Source organism: Doryrhamphus excisus, chromosome 3 (genome assembly GCF_030265055.1).
Source record: "Doryrhamphus excisus isolate RoL2022-K1 chromosome 3, RoL_Dexc_1.0, whole genome shotgun sequence".
NCBI classification, from domain to species: Eukaryota; Metazoa; Chordata; class Actinopteri; order Syngnathiformes; family Syngnathidae; genus Doryrhamphus; species Doryrhamphus excisus.
In genome coordinates this window covers 21,574,967-21,590,836 of record NC_080468.1, presented here as the reverse complement: position 1 = coordinate 21,590,836, position 15,870 = coordinate 21,574,967, and the positions used below count along the sequence as shown (strand labels likewise).

General features: G+C 39.5%; 1 protein-coding gene across 38 annotated transcripts in view; it reads left to right on the top strand.

The window, feature by feature from the left end:
• Positions 1 to 15,870, top strand: part of LOC131124820 (receptor-type tyrosine-protein phosphatase delta-like) — a 330,087-nt gene that overhangs the window by 204,806 nt on the left and 109,411 nt on the right. For all 38 annotated transcript variants that reach the window (XM_058065610.1, XM_058065648.1, XM_058065645.1 and 35 more), the window contains one exon: positions 9,929 to 9,966. The gene's annotated coding sequence lies outside the window, so the exon portion shown is untranslated. The remainder of the gene's footprint in view (positions 1 to 9,928; positions 9,967 to 15,870) is intronic.

Below are 15,870 nucleotides of genomic sequence, written 5' to 3'. Positions count from 1 at the left end.
GGATGTCTGATAACAATAACATCATAAAGAGAGCGTTGGCTATCACTAATCAATAAAGTACAACTCATACTTTTTATTCTTACTCCCCCAGACAGAGAATAATTGACACATCCACTGATCGTGAGACACTCATAGTACAAGTCCTAACAGTTCAAGTTTCACTATAACAAAATAAAAGCATAATGAAACAGACACTTACAATGTCCGCACCCTCACTGGGATGCCAAATGATGGGATGGCTGAATATTTCAGTACAAGAGTTGTGCTCCCCGTTGAGCTGGTAAATTGAATTCAAACTTATGGGCAATTGCCCGAGTTGCTGCATTCGTGCATTCATGCAGCAACTCCATTCACTTTTGTTACCTCTCGGTAGTAGTGATGTGCAGATCGATATTGAAATATTGACTCCTGCAATACCTGATCATTAGGACCTAAAATTGATTCTCAAATCAAAATATCAATACTATAATGTATGTATATCATGAACAGGAACAAAAAAGTACATTATTGAGACCTTGTCTAAATGATATACAGTTATTTCAAATCAATGATTAAATTCTTACTTTTTTTAATGAGCTATGCTATGATAATATGCTATGCTATGATAATATGGTATGAAATTTAATACTTTGTAAAATGTACCTGCCATGTTAGCTGTATTTGTGCAAAGTATTGGTATTCCGGTACCGGCTCAAATTTTACTTGGTATCAAATCGATTTGTGTCGCTATGCCAGAAAAGTAACTCTTTAGTGTTTGCTCCAACAATAACAATATCGCAGTAGATGGTTAATATGCAGGTCACGTTATGCAAATGGAACATTGTTGAGTGGAGGGTTTGTTTTTCTTTAGGGCTTTTTCAGTGGAATTGGTGTGTCCCAGTCCGTGCATAGCATGACGTACCTTCGTCACGTTAAAATGCACAGAAAAGGGAAAAACATGTCTATTCATAAAAATGCAGTCTCCCTTCCATGTGGGTGATTTAGGGTGAAAGATGCAATTGCTATTGTTATATAATGCCTATTATAGGCAAGTGTGGCTATCCAAGTGAGTGGTGATTTTTAATACTTCAAATACTATCTTGTATCTGCTTGTTTTCTAATGTTGTACTCCTGCTGTTGATGTTTGAAAATGTAAATCATGTAAGTGCAAAGCATACGGCGTGCCGCCGGCAGACAGCAACGACAGTAAGACACAATAAAAGTGTGCCGTCATATTGCTTGTCACGCCGCATTTTCCGGCCTGTACTTTTTCTTTTTTTTTTTTTTTTTTTTGCAAGAAGCCGTGACGTCTCTGCACTTTTATGCCCCAGACGTGTATACAAATGTTTCACTCCCAATTTGACTTGCTTGTCGTCTGCACTCCCGGCGGGGTTACTCTGACCTGACCGTAAAAATGTCCTCAGCTACTCAATCTGTCTCCATAGAATCAACGTGTCTCTGTGACATCTAAGACCTCTTTTTACCTTGACTTTTATACACTTACAAGGTAGGTAAGACAGAAGCATTGTGTGTTTATTTCCTTTCCTATAGGTAATAAAGAATGCATATTGTCCAGATATTATCTTGCTGTAAGTTCTGTAGGAGGTATACAGACTGGTATAGCGATACACTAACGTTATTTTTGCATGCTAAAATAGTTGCAGAAGACTTCAGAACATCATATTTCAATGTAGTATTACTGTAATTAGTTCAGAACAAGAAACATGGCTGATTAGGCTTGCTTGTTAGCAACATGACTCGTGCTAAAACACTAAAAGGGGTGTCCAAGATAATATAAGGGTTGTCTGTCATATGCATATTAAGGAAGTATCCCATGACAGTGCAAATCTTCATTTTCTTTCCACAAGAGGTAATATCAAAGGTCAAATATACAGTACCGTAGGACAGAAAACTAGAAAACAGTGCAGAAATATTGACTATGTACGTCTGTGTTCAGTGATCAATGAGAAATGTGCAAATAGAATATGTGCAATTGCACCTGCAATATATAAATATTTCAATTAGAGCTGACGTAGTCTGTAGTAATAGTCTGTGTGCAGGTTTATCTGTTTAAGTCTCATGACTGAAAGGAAGGAGTTCCTCAGTGTGGAAGTCCTGTATTTCACACTTGTGTACCTTCCGCCTGAGGCTAAGAATGTGAAGTCAGTCTCTGCTGAGGGTGGGTGGGGTTTTTGAGGATGGAGATAGCTCTCATGTGGACTGATGGCTTGAAAAGAGGGCAGTGAAGTTTGGTGATCTTCTCAGCAGTCTTCACCACGCTCTGCAGGCGTTTACGGTCCATTGCAGTGCAACTGATGCACCGCACAGTGATGCAGCTGTTGACAATCTGAGGTGACTATTTATGTAGTACAGCCAACCTCTTTAGGAATAGTTATTGATATTTTAACAAAGCTTTTGTTGGTCAGATGTCTACATACGGTTGCTTTAACACTAGAAGTCCCAGGGTTTTTTAATCTTATCCCTGAGACAGCTGGAGTCCCATCTTGTCAACCCTGCTGTGCTTTAGTTTCCTGTACATTTTCTGGATTTCAACCATTTGTTTTCTATGTCGTGTGGGGTACACCCTGGACTGGTGGCCAGCCAATCACAGTGCACATATAGACAAACAACCATTCACACTCACATTCATACCTATGGACAATTTGGAGTGGCTAATTATGCACAAGCGGAGAATCGAATGCTACCATGCTTTAAGTTCCATATTTGCATGTATGACCAAGAAGTGTTTCCAACTGAATGTGAATTTTAGATTCCATTTATTTATTTAGATTTTATAATAAAATGTAATAAAAACGCTATGGTCATTAAAATTCTGGTGATGATTCTGCACATCTGCAGTAGCAAAGCTACAAAAAAGTCCACAGGCGATCTTTTCCAACCTGGCCGAATGACCCTTGTGTGTCATTCCGAGATTTCCTCCCCCTCCTCTCTTTCTCAGGCAAGGTGAATGCTGCATCCATCCCTCATATTTACATATGAGCTTAATGATTCCCCTGTGGGCTGTTGGTGGCCTTCCAAATAGTCTAAGTGAGAATGATGCATTGTACTGGTGGGCAACATATGACTCAGCCTGGATGATACAGGCCCACTACGGCAACACCAACCCTCCACCCTCCAGCCTATTTGCATGCTCTCGTCTGAATAAGCCAGCAGAGACCTACTGACCTTGGCGGACGTGAGGATAGTACACTTGATGCCAACTGCTGCTACATGAAGGCAGCACTAGTCAAAGATCCTCAATATGACAGGAGTTCTCTTCTGCTTTTTAAGGACCAGATGCTGTTTCTGAGAACCTACCAAAAAACACAAGTTTGAAATCCTGACTGCAGTGCTCTGCCATTTTTAAGGTTAAACTGCTGTTTTTAAGAACCCACTGCAAAAAGTCCAAGATCATCTAGTATATGGGCTGTTTTTTTTAGGGCTGACTACAAAAAAACAAGAATCATTACATCATCTATGTATATAACACAGCACACTTCTGTTTTTAAGGATCAGGTGTTTTAAGGACCGAGTAAAGGCACAAGTCGTAGTTCCTCGATGTTCCACACAATAAGCCGCACGGAAAACTTTTTAGATTTTCCAGAATCTGCACCTATTCCAGCTGTATTTCCTTTAATTTGTGCTTCCTGCCAAAACTTCCTGCCAGTCTGTTTTAATTTATTCCGCCCACAGCCCGCCTCCAGGCATGCCCACTCTGCTGTGACTGGTCAAAAGTATTTTCTAACTGAGAACCATATAAGGAAGTCCGCCCCTTTGTGACATCACAAAGGAACAGTTTTACCACGCCTTTTGAAACCGAGCGTTTTGAGCCATCCCAAACTTCTTTCAGGGCTCACTTCCAAATGTGCAAACCTGGAACTTTGGCATCATTTAACACGAGAATACAACATTTGAACTGCATTTGTAGCATAATATAGTAGGTTCCCTTTAACAAAGCAATCCCAAAGTACCGCATGGGTGATTATGACTGATTGTAACTACATTTATAGGTCAGAAAAGTAGAAAAACCATCATAAGATCAACTGCAAAAACAGTAGTCGAAGATCTTCTATATAACGGTTCTGCTATTTTTGGTCAAACATCCTCTGTGTAACCCCATACATTTCTAGCTTATGGCTCCTGCCTTCCCAACCAAACATGCTAACATGACCTACTACAGCTCTTAGCGATAAGATCTACACCTTTTGTCACCTTTCGGTGTTCACCCTTCGGTGCAACAAAAGAGGAGACGTAATTGGAAAAAAAAGTGTTGTGTCGTGAAACGAAAGCAGGGTCATTATTGAAACATATGGGTTGTCGTTTAACCCTTTCACTAATAACGTCTGACCACCGGAAGGGCAAAAGGAGGACACTTTACACCGACAGCTACTTGGGGAAAACAAATCTGGTGTTGTACTTTTTTTGTGATCTCCTAGACCAGGGGTGGGCAAACTACGGCCCGGGGGCCACATCCGGCCCGCCAAGTGTTTGAATACGGCCCGCCCAATCTTTCAAAAGTATTTAATTTAAACTCAACATACAACCTGGCATCATGGCCTGAGCCAACCTTTTGATGGTTGTATCAATTTCGTTGTTTGACATGGTCTGTTGTTTACAAAGTGCTCCTGAAAAAAGAGACACAAGCACATAATAATAATAAAAATTAAAATCATAATTATTATATTATTATTATAACTATTATGATTATTATATTTATTATAATAATGCTAATTATTATATTAATTATATATAATAATATTGTTATATTTGCATATTTTACATAATAATATAATAATTATTATTTTAATTTTATTTTAATTACTATAATATTTTATTATTTTTAAAATATTTAAATATAAATATAAAATAATGAATAATAATAGCAGATTGCATGACAATTTTACAGATACAATAATACCAGGTGGACTGTTACGTGTAAAATATATAGTCTGCCCCCCCCCCCCCCCCCCCATTGTTATATCAATGCGGCCCGCGAGTCAAAAAGCTTGCCCACCCCTGTCCTAGACATTTCCTGGCCAACAGAAATTGAATGTTTTGATCGTCATTTTTGTATACTAAACATTAAACAATGCAATCTTTTGATAAAATTACAATTCAGACTGGCTTTCTATTTATTTTTTTATATTCGGCCACCAGAGAACAGCTTTAAACTGGAAAGAAAATTAATATTTACCACAGCAGGTTTTGGGGAACTGACATTTTTTTGGTCCTGATGACCTCGAATGTGATCTTTTGTTCTAAATCTGACACTGTCAAAATAAATAAATAACAATGCATGAAAATCATTGCTGCCTATCATTAAAGCAAGCTTCCAGTGAGCTACCCGACAACCCTCTTGAAGGCCATTAACATGAATGGGATCAAGAAGGGAGGATGCGTCCTCACAATGCCAACTCGCTTCGGGCCATTTTTCTTCATCTCTCTCATGTTAATGGAGTCCAAAATTACCCTCTGTGGTCCATGCAAAACCATGCCCACATCCCTCAGGTAAATCACTGTCTGAGTGTGCATGTGTTTGTATGTGTGTGTGCGTGTGACCCAGCCAACTGGAGCTTTTGTGTTCCATTTGGTTCTTGTGGCTGCTGGCAAAAATGTTGCCGCTGCTGCTACACAATGAACTAAAAGCATTACAGCGCTACGACTGTAGTCGCTCCAGAAACTAGACTCATCCCTTCTGCTTTTGTATGCAGCATTTAGTCTACTGCATTGGAATGGAACTTAATGACAGTTATTTGCCAAAAAACGCACATTTAAAGACAATGCATTTGTTAAACTATGGACGTTATTGTAAAAGATAAGTATATTATATCGTATCAAGGATCTTTCATCAGGAGAATGTTCTTAAAAAGAGCAGAACATTCTTGTGGTACAGACGATCTTGGACTACCATTTTTGCTCGTACTTTTAAACAGTTGTTCTGTCATACAGAGGATCTGTTTTTGCATCAGCAAGCTACTAGTGTTTTTTGCACAAAGTCATTAAAAACAACACAGCGCTCCTGTCATACAGAACATTTGCATAGTGTTTTTGCAGCAGAGTGGTTCTGATCTCTGACTAGATGTATTTAACACGATCAGGATAACATCCTGACAGAAATATTGTTAATATCGGTTAAAATGGTTCCAGATATGACTGTGATAGTTGATTGTCCTTATTTATAAATGGGGTGTTTTCATATTTTGAGCATAGAAAGCCTTTTTTATGACCTTTTTAAATGTTTTCTTAACATGAATGTCCTCTAGTAAACACTAAATTACACCCATTCTGTCATCTTTACGCTTGTATTACCCAATGTAGAGGATAGTAAATAAGGCATTTATGACATATGTAAATGAGACTCATGCTCGTGTGTTACTATAAATGTTTTCCCCACGTGAGTGAGCAAAGTTAGTGGCGGACAGGAAGTGACATTGTGGGTTCAGAGCTGAGTTTTAGCTTGGCGTGTGCTTTTATTATCATGTTATTATTATCATGTTTTACAAAATATTTATTGTCCCACAAACTGATGCTTAAATATATTATTATTGTCAACATTTTAATTGTCAACATTGAGACCAAATAAACCAGTGTTGTGGTTTACATATGCATACATATCCATTTAAAGACAAATCTTATTTTCATTTATATTTATCAGTTTGTGTTTTAGATGAGATCTCACCACACCCCTGCTAGATGTCATTCACTGTAGCTTGGAATGCATATTGTGAAGGCGTTATATTTGTAGAAATATTCTAAAATATATAGCTACATTCAACCACAAAACAGTCTGGCTTATTAATTGATACATTTTTGAAAAAGTCTGATAGAGTGAAGCTGCAACATTGAAACTCCAGTGGCGAGGGAAGATTGTATTGCCAAAAGTAGCGATAACTAACGGAAGGCGAGATAGCCAGGCAAGATTAAGCAGTGAGGCTGAAAGATGTAGAGATGTTAATGTAAAAATGAGAAAAATCCAACCTGCTAAACTAATATTTATAACTACCCTCGGTTTATATGCCTCCATTTTGATCACGTTAAGATACCTGTCTTCCCTAGCACACTGCAGTATTGAGGTCACCATCCTATTTTTTCACCTTTAGAACTTCTCCATAAAAAAGATTCCCCTCCCAATCCTGACAGTCACCCATCAAGCTGGCCTACAATTTAAAAGGAAGCCAGTCCACAAGGCCGACTATCAGCATGGCTGCCAGGGAGCAACTTTGACTATTATCTTCGAGCATTTTACTTCTTCCACATTAAATGCACAAAAGAGTCATCATGAACCATAATATTTAATTTCACAGCAATCCTGTCATATGGAGAATCTTTTACCAGCAGTAGGTCCTAAAAAAAAAAAGCAGAGCACTCATGTGACGTAGTAGTCTTTTTTTGCTGCAGGTACTTAAAAAACAGCAGTGCTCCTTTTAATAAAGATGGTATTTAAGAAGCGTTTTTTTTAGTGGGTCCGCAATAAACAAGTCATCACTCATGTGATCACATAGATGATCTTTGTCCCGTCTTTTTGCAGTACATCTTTAAAAACAGCAGAGCACTCCTGTCAAGTAGAGGCTCATTGACTAACCCCGCTTGTCATTGACACAATGAAAAGATGTTCCCCCAACAGACACTGATCACACATTGTTGATGGTTCCATAAAAAAAAACATATTTGACATCAATCTTTCTGTGCTGCTAATTGAGACAGGAGAAAGGCGTCAACTGTTCCATCCCTCCGCTAAACGCCTATTAGACGGTGTAGACCAGATGGTCCGTCTTTGAATGTCATTGGCAGGCCAGTTGTTTTCCGCTCGGGCCGATCTGGCGAGCTTCAGCGTAGTTCGACAACCCGGCCTGGGATTGATTTCATCTTGCAGCACCCTGCAAACATTTCTGACAAAGACATATGGTGGAGAAAAGTGTGCAGCAGCAGGCTGCCAAGCCTCCAAACCCGCTGGATTGTTTTTACGCTTGATTGTTTGAGGCAACATGCACATTTAGACAAGGGCTGCAGTCAGCAGGAGGGCTGGTCGAAGATCCTCTAACTGACAGGAGCGCTGTGCTGTTCTTAAAGACACACTGCAAATACCAGTCACCAGTGCTTGGCTGTTTTTCAGTACATACTACAAAATATGCATACGTTAAATAATGTTTGTCTTCCTATTGTATGGACGATCTTTGAATAGTGTTTTTGCAGGAGGTCCTGCAAAACATCTGAACACTCCTGTCACATGGAGGATCTGAATGAAGTCAGAAGTTTGCATGCTAGGTTTCATCATTCAGCATGAAGGCAAACAAATGAAGCCGTGTCACCTTGATGCTTCTCTAATGCCCATACATCCATTTTCTATAACGCGGGGTATGCTGGAGCCTATCCCAGCTATACACCCTGCACTGGTCGGCTGCTCTAATGTGATGGTCCTCATTCAAGGCCAAATATAAGACATACATCAATGTAGGGCAGACAAGGTGGTGTTGTTCTACGACCTGCTGATAAGTGGAGTCAATCATTCACTATAGAGTTTTTGGATCAGAACAAATCCCAACAATGCAGTTGTGCTAAAATGTCACGTAGCACTGATAAGCTGCCTTGCTGTAATTACAAGAAGATGATTTTATTGGACTTGTAAAAAAAAAAGGATTTGTCACGTCCTCCTTGGGCTTTTGCATGCATTGATAAGACTAACTTGTGATGATGGCAGCAGCACTGAACAACACTACAGCAGGCGTATGCCTTGCATATCAACCAGGAATAAATTCAGCTTTTTTGACAGAAGACATTCAGACGCTTTAGCCACTCATACGCCGCCAGCCAGCCAGCCACAATCAATTGCACGTTTGCCAAGCATAAATTTTTATCTCCCAGTTAGAAAAAAAAAAAAACAAGGCATGGAGGTATGCCGGCCATCAATCACATGATTAATTCACCCCCACTACCACCACACTTTTTGAAAGTGAACCCTGCATTAATCTACCAGACCTTGAACGCCTCACACACAATCAGTGCTGACATTCTAGCCCCCCTTGTTCTATTCCACCTCCATTTTTTATGCACCATTTTACCCTTTGAGTTTAATTTTTAAAATAAATATTAACGTTAATTTATAGATTTTTGAATCTATAAAGCTACTGAAGGGGAAAAAAACATCCTTGATATAACAGACGCTGTTGTTTGTTGACTTATTGCTTGACAAAGATCCTCTATATCAGTGGTTCTCAACATTTTTGCACCCATGGGCCGGCTCATGTTCCCACAGATCTGAGGCGGACTTGGGTTTGGGGTGTCATTTTCTTATTTATTATGTATTGTATAAAACTAAGTCCGGAACAACATCGCCAACATCCACCAGTACTAGCCATGAGTTTGTTTTTTAGAGGGAAGACTATACTATATATATATATAACTATATATAACTTACATAACGAATATGCACATGAGCACTCTGTAACATCATCAAACTTTATGTATCCTTATGCAATCTCATATTGTATCAGTATTTGGTACCAAATGTGAGGTGAAAATACAGTATAGTATACCTGTGCAGCGTGCAGAAAGTTAGATGGTGTGTTCAAGGACAGAACAAACAACATAAACATCGATAAACTATGGGATTTCTAATTGTTTATTTTTTATATATCTCCGTTTATGTAAGATTTGTATGTAATTATTGACAAATGGATTAACCAAATAGATGGCCCTGTCCATGGACTGGTACCGGACCACGGCCCACTGGTTGGAGCCCTCTTTATGCTCTATATGTGGACAGTTTCTAAACTCCTCACCCTCTCTAAAAAGAAATAGTCGTGCTAAATACTGAGTTTTTGGAGGGAGAGTGTCGCCATATGCAATCATCAGATGATAAATGTTTGCCCTATAATCACGACAGCAGTGATTACACTGAAGTCATAATGATATTGGTGTTGATGATTGGTGTTTTTTTGTCACCCCGCAGCTCTTGAACTATCAGGAAGTTTGCTTGAGTGCTGAAAGGTAAGCATTTTTTTCTTCTGCTATTTAACACCTTATTTAAAGCTGGGAAGACTGTGGCAATGTGAGTTATGCAACTTATGCTACTCTCTCTGGGGGTTGCTATGATATGGTGTGATGGACTGTAATAGTTTCTTTTTGGTGACAAATGTTTCTAATTTGGAACCTACTGTACTATATGGTGGTGGACAGTTTGTGGCAGTGGGGGCATAATTAGTACTCTGCTTTGGACATGTCATAGTGTCATTATTATTATAGTCTGCTCACTTCAAGATGTCTTCTTGTCTGTGATGCATCGGGGCTCAGGTGTGTGCCGTGAGCCTTTTTCATATTAGGTTAACGCTTCTTCAACCATGCCACATGGCACCTCATGCGGCATGCTTCTTTTCTTGCATCACGCTATATTAGCGGGGAAAAAGGGAAACAGCCCAGAACTTTGGGGAAAATGTCTTAGTACTGCACTTTTTGGTAGTGGTAGTACGATAGCAGGCTAGTGGTTGCAGTTAATTTATTATATAGTAATGTGTTGCAACATTATTTAGTTACATCATCCATCCATCTATTTTATATCCATCTATCTATCCATCTATTTTTGCCAGCCAATCACAGGGCACATATAAACAAACAACCATTCACACTCACATTCATACCTATGGACAATTTGGAGTCGCCAGTTAACCTAGCATGTTTTTGGAATGTGGGAGGAAGACGGAAAACCCACGTGGAGAACATGCAAACGCCACACAGAGATGACCAAGCTGGGAATCAAACCTTGGTCTACGTGTTAACGTGCAGCCAGGTTACACAATAATAATATTTGTAATAATTACTAGTATTACTGTTATTATAATGTTATTTATTATAATATTTATGCAGTATTGTGATGGTTTTATGGGCAAGAACAATGTCCTTACTATATGATATCCCTGTTTAAAATTATTTTTTGCAGTAAGTACAAGTATGCTGATTTATTTCAATTTTATCATCATTTTATTATAATTTTATTATTTTTTACTTTTTCCCAGGCAAAATGGAGGCAAAATAATACAGGAAGTTCACCTTATTTGGTCACACTAGAACAAGCAATTTCAACATAAATAGGTATTTTGTTATTAATAGAGGTTTTTTTGTGCAATATTGTGATATTTCTTCAACTCGGGAAGTAATTTTCAGTCTCCTGAGAAAGGAAAAAGTACAAGAACTTTACCTTATTTAGTTACATGAGAAGAGCTAACTTCAATACCATTGCGATGATTATAATTATTATTTTATATATGCAACAATGTGATGTTTTCCAAGGCAAGGCAGTGTGCTGAAAAGGCTACACATCCAGGAAGGTTTTTTTTTCTCCATATTTTGTTACATTAGAGGAGCTAAAGTCAAATTTCACGAGTGTCCAGTCATTGCTCATTACAATATGGGTATTAAATGAATGTCTTATTCTAATCTAGTGTATTCTGAAGATGCACTTGTTTGCTATTGATTCTATTTACAAAGCCTTCTGTATTTTGAACGCAGTGCAAATCAGAAGCTATTGTTTCCAAGTGCACACATGAATCAATGTGTCCCACGCGGGTTCCCCCCCCTCTCCCACCCGTACGCTCAATACTTCCAATTTATGTTTTAATTACGATGATCTACTAAGTGCCGACCGGCTCCATTCGGCCAGCCTGCAATCAGCATCAACAAGGCTGGCAGCGTTGCGTTGTAGTATCTTGAAACTTGAATTTTAATGCCAGTCTCTATTCTAAGCACTTACGTTTATCTGCACTGCAGTTGCTACTTAGATTGTAGCGTGATTTGCAATGAAGGACTGTTTGCATCGTACGCCATGCATTTGGTTCCTGAAGGACAATCATGTGATCGTGTGCAATTAAACGCCGAAAACCAGTGTGCCATTTAAGTGGCGCCTGGCATGTCTTGAAAGCCGTAAATTTTACTGACTCTTGTAATTAGGACAAATCGATAAAGCAGTCGCCTTTTACTACTTTACTGCCGCCATAAACACTGCTAACAAAGTCATGTTTGGAAAGCTACCTTCGGAAACAACACAGCGACTTATTATGCTTAGATTTGTGGGTATGCTGATTCAATCAAATTGTACAACTCGTTCACATATTTCTCATACACTTTTAGATTATACTCAACATACTGTATACACAACAGCTCGTTTAGATATTATGGACTATTTCTCCACTTCTTTTTGGGGGTTGCAAACAGGTTTTCATCAATTTTGAATGCAACTTGAGGCAAGATGTCACTCTATCTCAACATTTAGGTGCAAAAGTTATATCGGTTTTGAATGATACCTAGTAAAGAAAGCCATATTCAGCATTGTTGGCATGATATATTTCAAATGATCAAAGCTATGATTGTTTAGTATGTCACATGAGGCAAAACTTGGAGCAATTTCAACTACTGAGTTCTATTGATTTTGAAAGATCCCTAGCAAAGAAAGATACCTTCATGGATATATTTTTTGCCAGTCTTTATTAGTTTGTTTTCTCCACATAAAATCCCTATTGATTTTCAACATTATCCACTTCAGGGGTGTGCAAAAAAAAAGCGTGTTTTTCATCATCTTGGCCAACTTTATCCACCTTAAATTGCTCTGCCGTGTTCCATTTGGTGAAACATGCCTTTCACTAGCTTTCAATGTGATTAAATCAAAGTCCAACAATGTTATCGACGCTTCCATCGGAGGCTAATCTCATTGCAAAGCATGCACCTACCCCTCCTTTATCCCTTTTTGAAAAGAGCCAGTAATTAAAGTTAAACTTGCTACGTCTTACAAGTCCCTCTTCCACCACCGCCACCTTGAATCCTCTATAAGCCTCCAACAGTTTATCAGCATCATGGAGGGGGGGGGTTCGGGCAATCTTATAGCAGGAAGCACGACATGCTCATCGACAACGGATGCAATCTGTTTGACCGGCCAACGCTTCCGGTTCAGCTGTAGCGATAGCGGCTTGGCTGGAGCTACATTCGAGTACTCCTGCACTCTGGGCATCGCACAAATACTGCTCGTCTTTGATTGACGTATTGACCCGAATATAAGGCAGTACTTTTTTGTGGAAAAAGACAAAAAGACTGGCCAGTGACGTCTCGACCAGATAAGATTAAGAAGGGAAATGGCAGGCCAGGAGTGGTTGGATAATTTTGAAATGACTAGGAACAAAATGTACCTTTCCCCAACTCTTGCACCGTAAACCACTCCTTTTGATGGCGTATAGGTCGGATATTGGCGACCCGGATATTCAAACTGCAGTAGCATTGGTTACATATCTGATTTATATGAACGAAAACTGGGTTGCATTTGAAAAAAAAATGCCTTCTTATCCTAGAAACCTTCCTGGGATTTTTTGGAGGCGGTTTGATAAAGATTTTCATCCATATTGTGCCAGATTAGTAAATAGATAGGAAGAGATCACTCGGTGAAAACAATGTAATACACAAGGCGCTGCAAACAGCCCCATGTGACACACCAAACATCAAACTATTGTCTTTGGCTTGTTTAGACTGACGACAAAGCGGAAATACTTATTTAGTTTTTTTTAGTTATTTTGGAGTATAAAATAACAAAATATCAGGAGAATGTCGCCTGGGATGATTCAGTCACATTCAGTTGCCGTGTCGGCTTGTCACTTCTGGTCATGCGATGGTAGTAGAGTCTTGGTTGTCGACGTGGCAACGACAGACCAGCATTTTCAGATTTTCCCCACTCTGGGAGTACCTTTTCAGGGCACGCACCCAGAACGCCCTTTCTGTGTGGATGAATGGCTTCCATGATGAAATACTTTGCAGTTTTGACCTGAAAATGTTTCCGTGTGGGCAGTCGTTTATGTTTGCGGGATCTAGGATGGTAAATTCCAAAGAAAACACATCTAAAAAATACAGGTCATCTTATATTCTGGACACAGGACAGTACTCAAAAAAAAAAAAAAGTATAGAAATATCTTAAAGGACAGATTAACATTAACGGATGGTATTTTGGCCCTCAAAAAAGTCTTACAGGTCATATTTGGCTTCTAGGTTGGAACGAAGGTTCGTCTTATATTCAGGCACTTACAGTATATATATACGTGTATATATATACACACAAAGTGGTGCCGGTCCACTTCTCTTTCAGACAAGGGAATGGCCTAGAAACTTTGAAAAATATATTTTTTCCAAAAAGGGGGCTGGGAACATATTTTATATGCAGGTCCGTTTTATATTTGGATCAATACCAGTTGTCTGGTACTTGTAGGTAGACAAAAAAATCAGATTTTTCACTCCCAAAGTGTCACAATTGAATTTGCATTATGGTAATTCAATAACCGATCATTGCAAAAAAGTTGTCAAACATATTGGGACACCTGATTGTTACATCAATGAACCAAAGTTTTAAGAATGTGTCATTTTTGTGTAGATAAAACTCACATATCAAATGTTTCCTGTTAGGAAATACTATAGTAACGGTAAGCATCCTTTGCATTTCATGAAGCAAGAGTGGAAGCTGAGTATCAAGGTGCCTTGCTGGCGCAGGTTCCAAGCTTTATGGGATGTTGCCCAGCTGTCACTCTAGCGTTGTGAATCTGCCATGCTGTAATATCTTAATTGTTTCAAATTAAATGCTCGTAAAAAGGCGAAGGGAATTAGTTTCCACCCCGCTCTCTCTGGCTCAACTTGCATGTTAAAAAACCGAATGGGTTTTTATGGTTTGTTAGCCTGTCAGCCAATCAGAATGTTGGTATGAATCACATGTCCTCGACTAAGATAGTACCTCATTCGTCCATCTTTATCTTAATAAACTAGAATATCCTGTGGGGGGATTTGTAGGTTTAGTCGCCTCTCTATCTTGCTCACGCCACTGCTTGCTGAGCTTTAGCTTATTTCACACAGCATGCACACGTTTGGGTGCACACTCACGCAACCATACGCATGCATGGCAGGCGTACATGCCCGCCCGTGAATAATCATCGTTTTGAACACACAGAAATGCTTCTTTTAAACACTCTGAATGGATATCAGCATTTCCATTTAACATCCACTCCCCCCGCCTTGTTGACTTGACACCCCCCACTCCTGTACTAAATGAAGCCCCCGGCAGGCGACTAAAGCAAGGCAATTATGGCTCTGCAAAGTGGCTCCGAAGGCGATTATCGTAAAAATAAAAGAGCAAACGGAGAAAGGGGACACTCCACTGACAACACAGCGAATTCTGCCTTGCGATTCTAGCAAATGATTATCCAAACAAAACCATCTGCAAGGACTCCATTTGGTACAATGTGACTTTATCTTGGTGCGCTGCTCCCAAGTGGGTAACCCTGTTGGGGAAAAAAATAGGATAAACCAGCTCCCAGCATAGACCAGCGTATGTTGTGGTTTTTTTTGCTGGTAGCTGGTCTATACTGGTCTGGAGGACATGGACATTATCAAATAGTCCATGCTTTTTTTCATGTCTTTTTACTGCGTTTGCATATTTTTCAACCTTCCTTTTTCCTTATTTATTTATTTTTTTCGCTAACTTTTATAAATTACGATTTTGGTTATGATTGTCCAATGATGAGGCGGCACGGCGGTCGAGTGGTTAGTGCGCAGACCTCACAGCTAGGAGACCAGGGTTTAATTCCACCCTCGGCTATCTCTGTGTGGAGTTTGCATGTTCTCCCCGTGCATGCGTGGGTTATCTCCAGGTACTCCGGTTTCCTCCCACATTCCAAAAACATGCTAGGTTAATTGGCGACTCCAAATTGTCCATAGGTATGGATGTGAGTGTGAATGGTTGTTTGTCTATATGTGCCCTGTGATTGGCTGGCCACCAGTCCAGGGTGTACCCCGCCTCTCGCCCCAAGACAGCTGGGATATGTAGACCCACCATTGATTGCACAGATAGTGACTGAAACGTCCAACTTCAATCTGGGC